We start from the raw sequence: 13,262 nt of genomic DNA on the forward strand, positions 1-13,262 counted from the left end.
CGTCCGATACCCATAATTTAAATTCCGGAAAATCCTTGGAAAATAAATACGAATTTCTGGGGCATCACATTCTACCCCCCTTAAAGAAATTTCGTCCCGAAATTTACACGTACCACACCCACAAGTACGCATAAACCAAGCTCAAATCCAAATCTCATTTCGCGATAACCTGCTCTTGTCTTACATTACAACATACCTAGCTCAATAATGGATACAGGTACCCTACCTAGTATCACGACATTAGGAATCTTTACCACACCACTTGGTGGTAACCCAAAAATTTCATGGATCTCATCCTTGTACACTATCTAACAAAGCCTCTGTGGCTGTAGCACCACATTACAGACCACACAAGAGTCCAGAATCCTGTCATCATGGCAGTATCTGTATCACATTATCGTTAATGTAAACCTTACATTACAAGAATTGAAAATGAAACCTTCATTTCAACACAAATCGTGCCTTTGTTTCACAACCTAACAAGTGTCTACCCAACCTGGGAACACAAAATCAAGCTAAGGTCCGGCACCGCCTGACCCCCACATATATCATCACCTGTCATTGTAATCACAACCAAAGTGGTATAGATCCTCTACTACCACAACAATGAAGGATGCATCACACCATGCTACATGCCATACTCAAAAGTCTAACTATAGACAACAGGCAAAACCCAACACAACACACAGAAAGAAGTACACAATTATCACACATCAATCTAACAACCCAAGTAGAAATAGATAAGGTACCTCCTTCCCTAGCACCCTGCTGACCAACAGCAAACACCCTCGCATTTCCCTGAGGTAGTTGCCTCTGTTGATTCCCTTGTCCCCTACCTTGTGCTTGGGTGCAATCCCTGGAGTAATGCCCTGCCTGGCCACATCTAAAGCATACAATGTTCTTCGGTTTCGTGCAAAACCTAGAAGTATGGCCCATCTCATTACAATTGAAACACCTCACGGGTGCCACCTGCCCTGCAGGTGCAGCCCCTACAGGTGCAGCTGCCTCCCTAGCCGGCGCTTGGAAATGAGTCCTCCGCCTTTTCCAGGACCCTCCCTGATTATCAGTCCCTCCATCGCACTCAACAATTGCCTTTCCCTTCCTTCGGGAGTCCTTCTCAGCCGACTCCTGCTCCTGGAAGATCAGGTTCTCCTGCTCAATGGTCATAGCCATAACGAAAATGAGCTCCACCGTCTTCAATTCCAGAACAGCGACATCGCGCCGGATCGAAGCATTCAGTCCCTACTGAAACTTCATAGCTAAGCTCTCAGCATCCATCTGCCTCACAAAGCGATACAACCTTGAGAACTCAGCCTCATACTCCCTCACACTCTTAGTCCCTTGGACTAACGAGACAAATTCCTTTTCCAATCGCTCCCTCACAGAAGGCGGAAAGTACTTCTTCCTGAACAGTTCCACAAACTCATTCCAAGTCAAGGTGGACACATCCATGACTCTCTGTGTGCCGCTCAACCAAACTCGTGCATCACCTTGGAGCATAAACGCCGCAATCTTCCTCTTCTCAATGTCGTCGCAGACGACCATCTCGAAGTAGGTCTTCATGTTCTCGATCCATTGATCCGCCAACATGTGATCCGTACCTCCCTGGAATGGAACTCCTCCCAACCTCGAAATCTCCTTTGCCAACTTCGACAAACGAGTGGGATCCACAACATTTGCAACCTCCAAACGCAAGCATAAGTCAAACAACATGACTTCAACAATCTAACAACTAAGCTCGTACGAAAGGATACCGTTTTCCCCGAAAACAATCCTCATCACCTCACCAGAGTTCAATCCAGAGGTTCCCATTCCTCAAAAGACTAAACTCAAGGAACCTAAACAAAAGTTCACAACTTCACTCACAGAGCAAACCAATGCTCTGACGATTCCACCTTCTAACCCACAACCAACACTCCTACATACCCAATGATTATATCAATACTGAAGAGCATCAGATGGGGATCCGCTGCAGACGGGCCATCACTCGGATAGTACTGATTATCACCAAATATGTACCTTACGCTCTGATACCAAACTGTCACGCCCCTGATTTTACACACATGAAAATCGATATATATAACCCCATAATTATATATGCGTGAACGTCCAGTCATCAATACGAAATACCTGAAATCTTTTTCCCTTAACTTACACACATATTGATGCCCTGAACCCCCAAAGTTAATATACACTCGCTCCAAAGAGTTATATATTACACAAGCTTACGAATTAAATTGTCAACAACAAAATAAAACGTAAAGGCTACTCAGAGTAACTATACAACGGAAGTCCTTATAACGGTAAAGTCACAAAATTGGCTTCCTACCGTAAAGCTGCAAAGGCGCTACCTCAGCTTCAGCGCGATTATCCTAACCTGCAGGATTAACCCCTACACCGTTGGAATGGTGCACCGGGTTGCCACACAACAAACCCGGTAAGCTTTTGCAAGCCCGTATGAGTAACTCAAACCACACATGCACAACTCACGCCAAAAACGAGGAAAACCTTTCAACTCGCGAATAAGGAAAACATACCATGCTTCCAAAAACAATACTCTTTTCCCAAAAGAAACAACGAAAGTCACACCGTGACAAAATCATATAAATCGTTAACCTAACAATTCAACTATGATAAATCGATCCAACCTGGATAAAACAATAATTAGGTCCAACCTGGACAAAACAGCAAATAGGTCCAACCTGGACAAAACAACAAATAGGTCCAACCGGGACAAAATATGTACCCAGGAGTCTTAAGTAACCTACTTAGATTCCTAAAGTACGATGGCAGACAGACTAGAGCTCTAACTGAATCGTAACCTGTCACCCGGCCAAGGTTCAATCTTACGATATAATATTGCCATGAGGATGCAACCTGCAACCCCGGATCCTTAGGCCAACCTGACCCTCAGATCAAAACGTTAAATCAACCCAAAAGGAGAAATCACAACCTGTGACTCTCAAATCCTCAGACCACCGGTCGTCAGATCAAAACGTTAAATCAATTCAAAAGGAGAAATCACAACCTGTGACTCTCAAATCCTCAGACCACCGGTCGTCAGATCAAAACGTTAAATCAATTCAAAAGGAGAAATCACAACCTGTGACTCTCAAATCCTCAAACACTTTTCAAAACAATAGAAATACCATTTCCCACCAATTGTTTTCCAAAAGCCACAACCCAAAACAATAAAAAGCATCGTTTCATGCATATTGTTTCACAAATCCACAACTAATACATGAATACGTATGTATATATATACATCCCATAATATATATATACACACACATAGTCATCTACACGGAAATGTCACTAATACCATCTACAGTTTGCAGTTAACCAATTAACTCTCAAAACAATAAGGGTATTCCCGTTCGTGAAATGAACTTCGTGAGATTACTCACCTCGAACTCCTGCTGCATCTTCAATACAGAACCGAACCAAACTATCACCAACAACTCGTTCAAATACTTCGTCAAGTACCTAATCACATACGGTTCCAACTTAGTAACGATTTATATTTGATTTAAGTTCGAAACCCCTGTTTTGAACTAAAATCCCCAAAGTGGCGCCAATCGAGGCGAAACCACATCCGAGACCTCCCAAAGTCTCCGGAATACGTCCACGATCGATGTGACCAAACCACAAGTCGATCGGACGCTCAAATTCTCACGGATAGCATAAATCGATCGGTATGAAACTGCAAAAATCATAACAATTCCAAACGAACTCCAAAACTTGCATATTATATATCGAAACGCTCGTATCAACGAGTAGAACATATATAATAACAGAAACAGTTCCTTAAGTGGCCGGAACACCGCCGGAACGCCACCACAGACAGTGGTGCGCCGCCGCCGGCCAAAAACACATTATTTCACAAAACTCCCAACATCAAAAAGCTTCATCTAAGCATGCTTGTGAACTTTCATAACAGGATCGAAGTCAGAAAACAAGCCTAAGGGATCGAAAACTACCTCACAAGCCGTGAACAGTGATCCCAACTGAGTTGATCGAAGTTTCACGTGAATCGATCCAAACAACCACCAAGGATCGATCGGCGAGCTTGTTCTGAACTCAACTAAGGAAACTCAAAGCCTTGCCGACGTCGGAGTTGTGTTTTCCGGCCGGGTACGAAAACGCTAACTGTACAGCCTCGCAGCGCCGTACACGGTGGATCTCGTCGCTAGAGAACACCACAGGGACCACCAGACGGCGGAGACGATCCCGTCTGGAAAGTTTCGTCGCCGGAGATGGCCGGAGCTCGCCGGAAAAGTCGGGTCGGAATGCCGGGTTCGGGTCGGGTCAGTCGAAAATCTTCGACTCTGAGGGAGCGGACGAGAGAGAAGAGAGAGAGGGTATGCGGTTTCCGGAAAAGGAAAATGAGGAAATGAATATATTTTTCTGATTTTTCCTATATATACCAAAATGGAAACTTTTTCCAATAGCCATAACTTCCTCATACGAACTCCGATTTATGCGTTCCGCATGTCCACGAACTCGTATCGACGTGCTCTACGACTTTCGTGAAGGAAGTTTTTGGAGAATCTCAACGTATCAAAAGTCAACCTTGAAACCCCCCCCTAATTCCACACTTTACAAATAAAAATTCGTCCGAAACACTTCCGCTCCATCCACGAGCCATGAAACCGTCCGATACCCATAATTTAAATTCCGGAAAATCCTTGGAAAATAAATACGAATTTCTGGGGCATCACACCTTGAGTACAAAAAGCCCTCTTCTCCAACATACAAGGAATACACAGTTAACGATCAAGGGAGGAGGCTGTTTCCTTCTGAAGGGTCAGTATCACCTAGTGTTTCGTCCAACTCACTTACACCTCAGAATTCACCACCTGGTTCACCACCCCCTGAAGAAAACGTTAGAATGGCCTCTATTAGAGAACTCTCTTCATCTGTGGTTCAAGAAGGACTTCCTACAAGTATTGTGTACCCTGCACCTGCCCCAGGAAAGACTGCGGATTTTGAGCTGAAGAGTGGATTGCTTCATAGACTTCCAACGTTCCATGGCCTCAATATGGAAGATGCCAACAAGCATCTTAGGGAATTTCAGTCTGTGTGTATCAACATGTTACCACAAGGAGCGGATGAAAATATCCTTAAGATGAAGGCCTTTCCCTTTTCTCCAGCTGACCGTGCCAAAGATTGGCTCTATGAACTTCCCTCTGGACGAATTACTTCTTGGAACACTATGATGAAGGCATTCTTAGAGAAGTACTTCCCAGCTTCCAAGATCATCACACTCAGAAAGAAGAAAAGTGGAATCAAGCAAGCTCAAGATGAATCTTATTCCGCTTATTATGAGAGGTTCTCATCCTTGATTGCACAATGTCCTCAACATCAGATGAAGGAAGAAACCTTGCTTACTTGTTTTTATGAAGGTCTCCTACCCTTGGAACGTGACATGTTAGATGCTGCAGCTGGGGGAGCCTTTGTGGATAATTCACCTACTGAAGGGCGAGCTATGATTGAGAATAGAGCAAACAATGCCCAACAGTATGAGGGTGTGGGCCTCACAACTAGGAAGGTGAGTGAGATAGGTACTTCGGTCATTGAGGATAGATTGAATAAACTCACCCTTCTTATGGATCAAGTTGTGAATGCCAAGGGGATATTGCAAGCTTGTGGAGTATGTTCTATGCAGGGGCATGTGACTGATCAATGCCCTCAGTTATCAGAGAGTGGAGGATGGGAATCATTGAATGCTATTGGAGGCTACCAAGGGAATCATGGGGGTCCACCATGTCCAAGATATGATCCTTATTCGAATACCTATAATCCTAGATGGAGGGACCACCCCAACTTCAAGTGGACAAACAATGAAAACACTCAGAATCCCCTTGGAGGAAATTTCCAACGTCCTCAAGCACCACCATCTTTTCAAGGGCCATCTTTTCAAGGACCTCAAGGACCACCATTCCAAAGGCCTTACATGCAGAGCCAACATGCTTCAGGAAGCTCAAATCAAAGCGTCAACTATGACAAGATGTTTGAAGCTCTCACCAGTTCTACTCAAGCCTTGGTTCAAGGACAACAGACCCACACCAAAGACATTGCAGATCTTAAGAACCAAATGGGTCAAGTTGTGGACTTTATGAGCAAGATTCATGAAACTGGGAAACTCCCTAGTAACACCATACGAAATCCTAAGGGAAATGTGGAGAATGCATCTTTGGTGACTACTAGGAGTGGAAAGGTGTTTGTGGATCACCCTAAGAAAGCCAAGGAGGCTCAAGTGGCCATTGAAGTTGAGGAGGAACAAGAAGCTACCAAGAAGAGCCTTGAAAAGGACCCTGCAACGTCCAAAGAAGAGACTAGGACGTCATCCCCTTCTAAAGCAAAACCGAAACCTAAAGGTAGTGATTCTAACTTGTCTAATTCGGTTATTGCTAATCATTCTTCGTCTTGTATGCCCTTTCCACGCAGATTTGCTAAGTCGCAGAAGGATGAAAGTGACCAAGCTATCTTGGAAACTTTCAAGAAGGTGCAAGTTAATCTACCCCTCCTTGAGGCTATCAAGCAAGTGCCTAGGTATGCTAAGTTCTTGAAAGAGCTTTGTACCTCAAGAAGAAATAAAGGTGAGAAGGAGGTAGTCAAGGTAAGTGAGAACGTATCCGCCTTAATTCAGAAGAAACTACCCCACAAATGCAAGGATCCTGGAAGTTTTACTATTCCATGCACTATTGGTAACTCTAGGTTTGAGAATGCTATGTTAGACTTAGGGGCATCTGTGAACGTCATGCCCTATTCTGTTTATGAAACCCTAGGTCTAGGTGAGCTTAAATCTAATAATGTTATCATTCAGTTAGCTGACAGGTCTAATGCATACCCTAGAGGTTTGTTGGAAGATGTTCTTGTGCAGGTTAATCATCTTTTCTTTCCAGCTGACTTCTATGTGTTGGAGATGGAGGACTCCCCAATGAGTTCAACGCCATTGCAATTGGGTCGCCCTTTCTTAAGGACGGCCAGGACCAAGATAGATGTGTATGATGGCTCTCTCACCATGGAATTTGATGGTGACGTTATTGGCTTCAACATATTTGAAGCTATGAGGTATCCTCTTGATGTTCATGATTGTTTTTCTATTGATATTTTGGACAATCTTGCACAGGAAATGTTTGATATCATGAATGAGGATACTTTGGTCACCACACTCGAGCAAGGAGTGGGATACACCAAGGATGGCGTCACACTCCATGAAGATGTGCTCAAGGAAACATGTGAGGACGAAATCATTGCTAATGTGTCCTTCCTTGAGGCATCATCCTTTGTAGGTAAGTCTCCTCCACCCTTGTCCATTCAGTTATCTGCTAATAAGACTTTACCTTCAGTGGTTCAGGCACCAGAACTTGAACTTAAACCTCTACCAGACCACTTGAAGTATGTCTACTTAGGAGACAAGGAGACTTTACCAGTGATAGTGTCCTCCTCTCTTACAGAATCTCAAGAGGAGAGATTGGTGGAGATGTTGAAACAACACAAGACCGCCATAGGATGGACATTGGCGGATATCAAGGGAATAAGCCCTACTACTTGCGTCCATAGGATACTTCTTGAGGAGGGGACAAAACCCACTAGAGAGGCTCAACGTCGTCTCAACCCTCCTATGATAGAAGTTGTGAAGAAGGAGGTCATCAAACTCCTAGATTGTGGCGTCATATACCCAATTTTAGACTCCAAATGGGTGTCCCCAGTTCAAGTTGTACCTAAGATGTCAGGAGTGACTGTTGTGAAGAATGCAGAGAACGAACTGGTACCCCAAAGGACAGTTACTGGCCAGAGTTTGCATTGACTACAGGAAGCTCAACGCAACAACAAGGAAAGATCACTTTCCTCTTCCATTCATTGATCAGATGCTTGAGCGTTTGGCTGGACATGATTACTACTGCTTCTTGGATGGATACTCAGGCTACAATCAGATTGCCATAGCCAATGAAGACCAAGAGAAGACGACATTCACTTGTCCCTTTGGAACATTTGCTTATCGACGTATGCCTTTTGGACCATGCAACGCCCCAGGTACCTTTCAAAGGTGTATGGTAAGTATCTTTTCAGATTATATTGAGAAAATCATAGAGGTATTCATGGATGACTTTTCTGTTTTTGGAAAAAGCTTTGATGATTGTCTTAATAATCTGGAAATTATTTTGAAGCGTTGAGTGGAAACTAACCTGATAGGAGCATTTTAATGCAACGTTTTAACTGCATTTCCCTACATTTTCTGCGTTATTTCCTTAATAAAACTCTGCTTAGGAAAGTTTCCATTCTTCGATTGGGAAAGTTCATATTTGTAGAAAGTTTCTATTTTTGTAGTTTCTATTTTTCATTTTTGGAAAGTTTCCATTTTCAGTTTAGGAAAGTTGCCATTTTTCATTTTAGGAAAGTTTCTATTTTTCTTACTAGTTTCTATTTTCAGGACCTCGGAGCTAAAAAGTGGAAATGAACTCACAAATGGAAAGAGGAGCTCGCCAATGTTGGAAGGAGACAAAATGAGATACAAAGGGCTGCATAAATAAGCTGAAAAGAAGAAATGAAGTTTTCCTGGTTCAACCAGGAAATCCTGTTTCAACCAGGAAACCTTGTCCAGAAGAGGAAACCCTGCCAAAACAAAACTCTTGAGTCAACCAAGAAAGGAAAGCAGAAAAATGAAGTGTCATGGCATTGAAAGAAGCTTCTTGAAGACATTAGAAGATGACATGGCTTGAAGGTGACGCACAAAGGCCCAAGAACTCTCAAGAGGTTATGGATTTTGGCAAATGGATAAAGGCCCATGGAAATTAGGGTTTGTGACACATGAGAGATATTTTTGGAGAATATATATGTGTTTGCCGTAAAATACAAAGAGGAAAAGGAGGACGCAACATGAAAATCTGAAAATATAATTGAAGATTTTGATTGGAGTAATTCAAGGGAGATTTTTAAGGGCAAAGAGATATTCTTGGAAGATGTAAATGTGATTTTAGGCCGAAAATGGTGAAGCAAATCAGCACTTATTTATGGAATTTCGGCAATTACTTTCCCAAGGATATTTGTGGCCGAAATTGGTGAAGCAAATCGGCATTTATTTATGGAATTTCGGCAATTACTTTCCCAAGGATATTTGTGGCTGAAATTGGTGAAGCAAATCAGAATTTATTTATGGAATTTCGGCAATTACTCTCTCCTAAGATATTCTTGGCCGAAATTAATGAAGAAAATCAGAAAATCCTTATATAATTTCGGCAAGGATATATATTAAAGGAATTTAGGGAATTAATTTGGAGAGTTTTGATTGGTTAGATGACACACCAAGGCTTACTTGGCATTCTACGATTGGTTGGACCACATCACAAGGCTTACTTGGCATCATACCATTGGTTGAAGTGATGTGGAAATTTCTGATTGCTTGGAGAACTCTAGCCGTGCCCCTATATATTCTCCCCTTTTCTCAACGTCAAGGGTTCCTCTCCCCCATACAATTTACACTTTAGAAAAAAATCAGAAAATCTTCTTAGCATAGCCGTGAGTTTCTCCATCCTCTAGTCATCTCCACGAGTTCAAGCAAGGCCAAGGGAGAAGAAGCACAGCCGTGAGCATCCATCACCCATCTCCAACCTTGAAGCTTGCTTTCGAGATTCAAGAGACCACCACATCAATCGTTCATCACCATCCCCATCTCACGGTGTAATCCGATTCTCCTTTGTAACTTTGAATTTCGTTGGTTATGAACTAGTTGACATATGTGTTTGAACAAATATTAATTTCTGGAATTTTTATGATTAATTGAGAATTTTCAGATTCATATTATTGTTCTTTGAGAGTTGCTTATGTGGGTTTGTTTAATTAAATTTGCGTTATAGATAACTTTTGTATTTTAATCTTATGTGGTTGCAAACACTTAGGGTTTTGATATGAATGATGCTAGGTTTAAGAGCATGAAATCGACTTTTCGTTTTGTGTAAACTTGAATCAAAGTAGTAAAGGTTTTGTACAAAGATCGAATTTAATTAACGAGGATTGCAATTAGGTGGACTTTTCCATACTAAGTTGTACACTTGAGTTGATAGCCTTTCTCTATGTGTAATGCGTTAAACATGACATGATTGACTAGCTTTCTAGGGTTTGATTGCATGTTTGATAGGATTAATCTAGGTGCTTTCGCTTAGGTTAATTAGCATTGAAAAGTAAAAAATGGGAATTCATTTGCTTTCGAATATTTCACATGATCAACTCCTTTCTCATGACTTAGATGAACAATATTAGGGTTTGAATCAATTTTAATCATATGTTTCGGTTTTGATCTTTGTTCTCTCATTCCATTTGTGTTTTTATGTTTTTGCATTTTATTTGTTTTCTTTACTTAGGTTAATTTTCGAAAATCAAAAACAAAATCCCCCCATTTTCGTAAATAATGTTTATATTTGTGAATATCTTTGTGAAAATTATACTTTGTTGTAATTTTAATTGTTTAATTGTTTGATAATAACAGGTGTACCCTCAATCCCCGGAATAGAACGATCCCTACTTACTTTTACTACTAATGACATTTCAGGGTTAAATTATGCGCTTTCTTTAAGGCGTATCAATTTTTGGCGCCGTTGCCGGGGATTGAAAAATCACTTGTTAAATATGTGAATATTTGTTTTGTTTATATGTTGTGTTCGAAAAAAAAAATAAAAAATTTTACTTGTTAATTGTTCATAATTTGTTAGTTAATTAGTTAATTAGTTAATTAATTACTTAGGTTGTTATTTATATTATTGAATACGAATTTTAATTGTGAGTTGTAAATTAAAGAAGGAATAGGTGAAGTCGTGTTTATTAATATTGGCCTAAACCCCTTATTGGTACCTAGTCCAGGTCCCTTAAGGTTGAGGGCGGCCTTTATTAACATTCATTGAACTGTCTTCACACTTAGGATCTTTTTCATCCAATTAAGTATAGCCTATGTGGGATGGTGTCTAGGAAGGGGACAACGCTCATGACAGGTTCTTGAATCCAGAAGTGCTTACAAATGGGCCTAAACCACAATGTGGGAGTAGCTCATGCCAAAATGGATTCTACCTCTCGTGGTCGCCCTCCCCTACCTGGCCATTTCAGTAAGGTTGTCCAAAGGATGTAGGAGAGACTTGGTGTCTAGACGACTATACTTGGGCCGCACGTCCTCTTGATTTACCGCTTGGAATTTAATTTGATATCAATGATATATATAACAAACGAAAATATTGTGATTCACTAAGGTATATTGGATTAAACATAGTCTTGAAAAGGGTAGCTGTTTCAATCCCATTGCACATCGAGACTCCCTGTTCTCGTACCTAAGTGTTGAAAATAATTGTAAAGGAAAGGAAAGAATGTAAATATTTGTAAGTATTTTCGTACAAAGAAAGAAAAGAAAAAAAAAAAAAAACACTTGTGTAAATATTTTTCGTGTTTTTTTTTTTTTACTCACTTATGTACTTAACTTGTGTCTTATGTACTGACTTGTTAACTTGTGTACTTAACTTGTTAATATTACATGTAGTTTGTAATTCACTAACTTGTTATACTTGTTTATATATATATATATTTTTTTTGTATTTCTTTGTTAATTATAGTCACTAACTTTATTTAATGGAGGTACCGTCTGGCTGAAAGACGTTAAATTCAAGCGCTGCTTGGTGATAGGAGCATTTTAATGCGACATTTTAACTGCATTTCCCTACATTTTTCTACGCCATTTCCTTGAAAAATCCTTGTTTGGGAAAGTTTCCATTCTTTGATTGGGAAAGTTCCTTATTGAAGAAAGTTTCTATTTTTGTAGTTTTCATTTCTCATTTCTGGCAAGTTTCCATTTTCAGTTTAGGAAAGTTTCTATTTTTAATTTTTAGTAAGTTTCTATTTTTCATTTTTAGAAAGTTTCTATTTTCAGTATAGTTTCTATTTTCAGGACCTCCGAGCTAAAAAGTGGAAATGAATGCACGAATGGAAAGAGGAGCTTGCGAACATCAAGACGAACGAATATGAGAGAAAATGGGCCACACAATTGAGCAGAAATGAAGAAATAAGCTTTCCTAGTCCAACCAGGAAATCCTACAAAATGGAGGAAGGCTTCCCTAGCAAGTTTCCAACGCAACCATGAAAAAGAAATGGAAAAATAATGTGTTTTGCGTTGGAGGATGAAGAGGCTTGAAGTTGAAGCAACGAGGCCCAAGAACTTTATAGATTTGAGTTGGATTTTCGGCAAAATGGATCAAGGCCCGTAAAAGCCCATGGAATTAGGGTTTTGTGACGTAATGGAGATATTTTTGGGAATTAAATCTGATTTTGCCATGGGAAATCCATGAAGATAATGTGAAAAATCAAGAAGAAATCAAGGAAAAACGTTGGAAATATTATAGGGAGAGTTTCAAGGGATTGTGCAACAAGAAAAAGCTCAAAACAAGTCCAGATTCATTCCTAAAGCCCCTTAATATATTTTGGACGAAAATAAGGAATAAAATCTGCATTTTGTCATGAAAATCAAGAGAAAATCAAGGGATGACGTTAAAGGTAGTCCATGGAGAGATTTAAGGAAGAAAAGGTTCAAAAACAAGTCCAGATTCGTTCCTACAATTCCTAAAGGAATTTTGGCCGAAAATAAAGAAGAAAATCAGAATTAATTCATGGATATTCGGCAATAATATATTTGGGACTTATTTTGAAGGCTTGTGATTGGTTGGATGACACACCAGGGCTTGCATGGCGCTACGTGATTGGTCGAAGCTATGCAGAATTATTAAATAATTCTTTGGGAAAATAATAGAAGATTCATGAAGACTTGGAGACCAAGGCCAACGTTCCCTATATATACTCCCTCATTCTTGACGTTTTACACACCCCATAATTCAGAAAATTCTCTCTACGCGCGGAAGCTCTCTCCATCCTGTAGTGCATTCAACGTTTCAAGCAAGGAAGAAGAAGAAGAAAAAGAAGGAGCCGTGAGCATCATCATCCATCCTCCACCTTGAAGCTTGCTTTCGAGATTCAAGAATCCATAGCGTTTTATCCTTCATCCCCATCTCATCTCACGGTGTAATTCAACCTCTTTCTTTGTAACCTTGTTTGATTTCGTTGGAATTGTTCTAGTTGACATTGATGTTTGAACAAAGTTTTAATTCTGAAATTTTATGATTGATTAAGGATTTTCGATTTCTATGTTGTGATTCCAAAGTTGCTTATGTGTGATCATTCGCTTGAATTTGTTTTACAGAAAACTTTTATATGTTTATGTTCTTTGG

Source organism: Rosa chinensis, chromosome 5 (assembly GCF_002994745.2).
Source record: "Rosa chinensis cultivar Old Blush chromosome 5, RchiOBHm-V2, whole genome shotgun sequence".
Taxonomy (NCBI): domain Eukaryota; kingdom Viridiplantae; phylum Streptophyta; class Magnoliopsida; order Rosales; family Rosaceae; genus Rosa; species Rosa chinensis.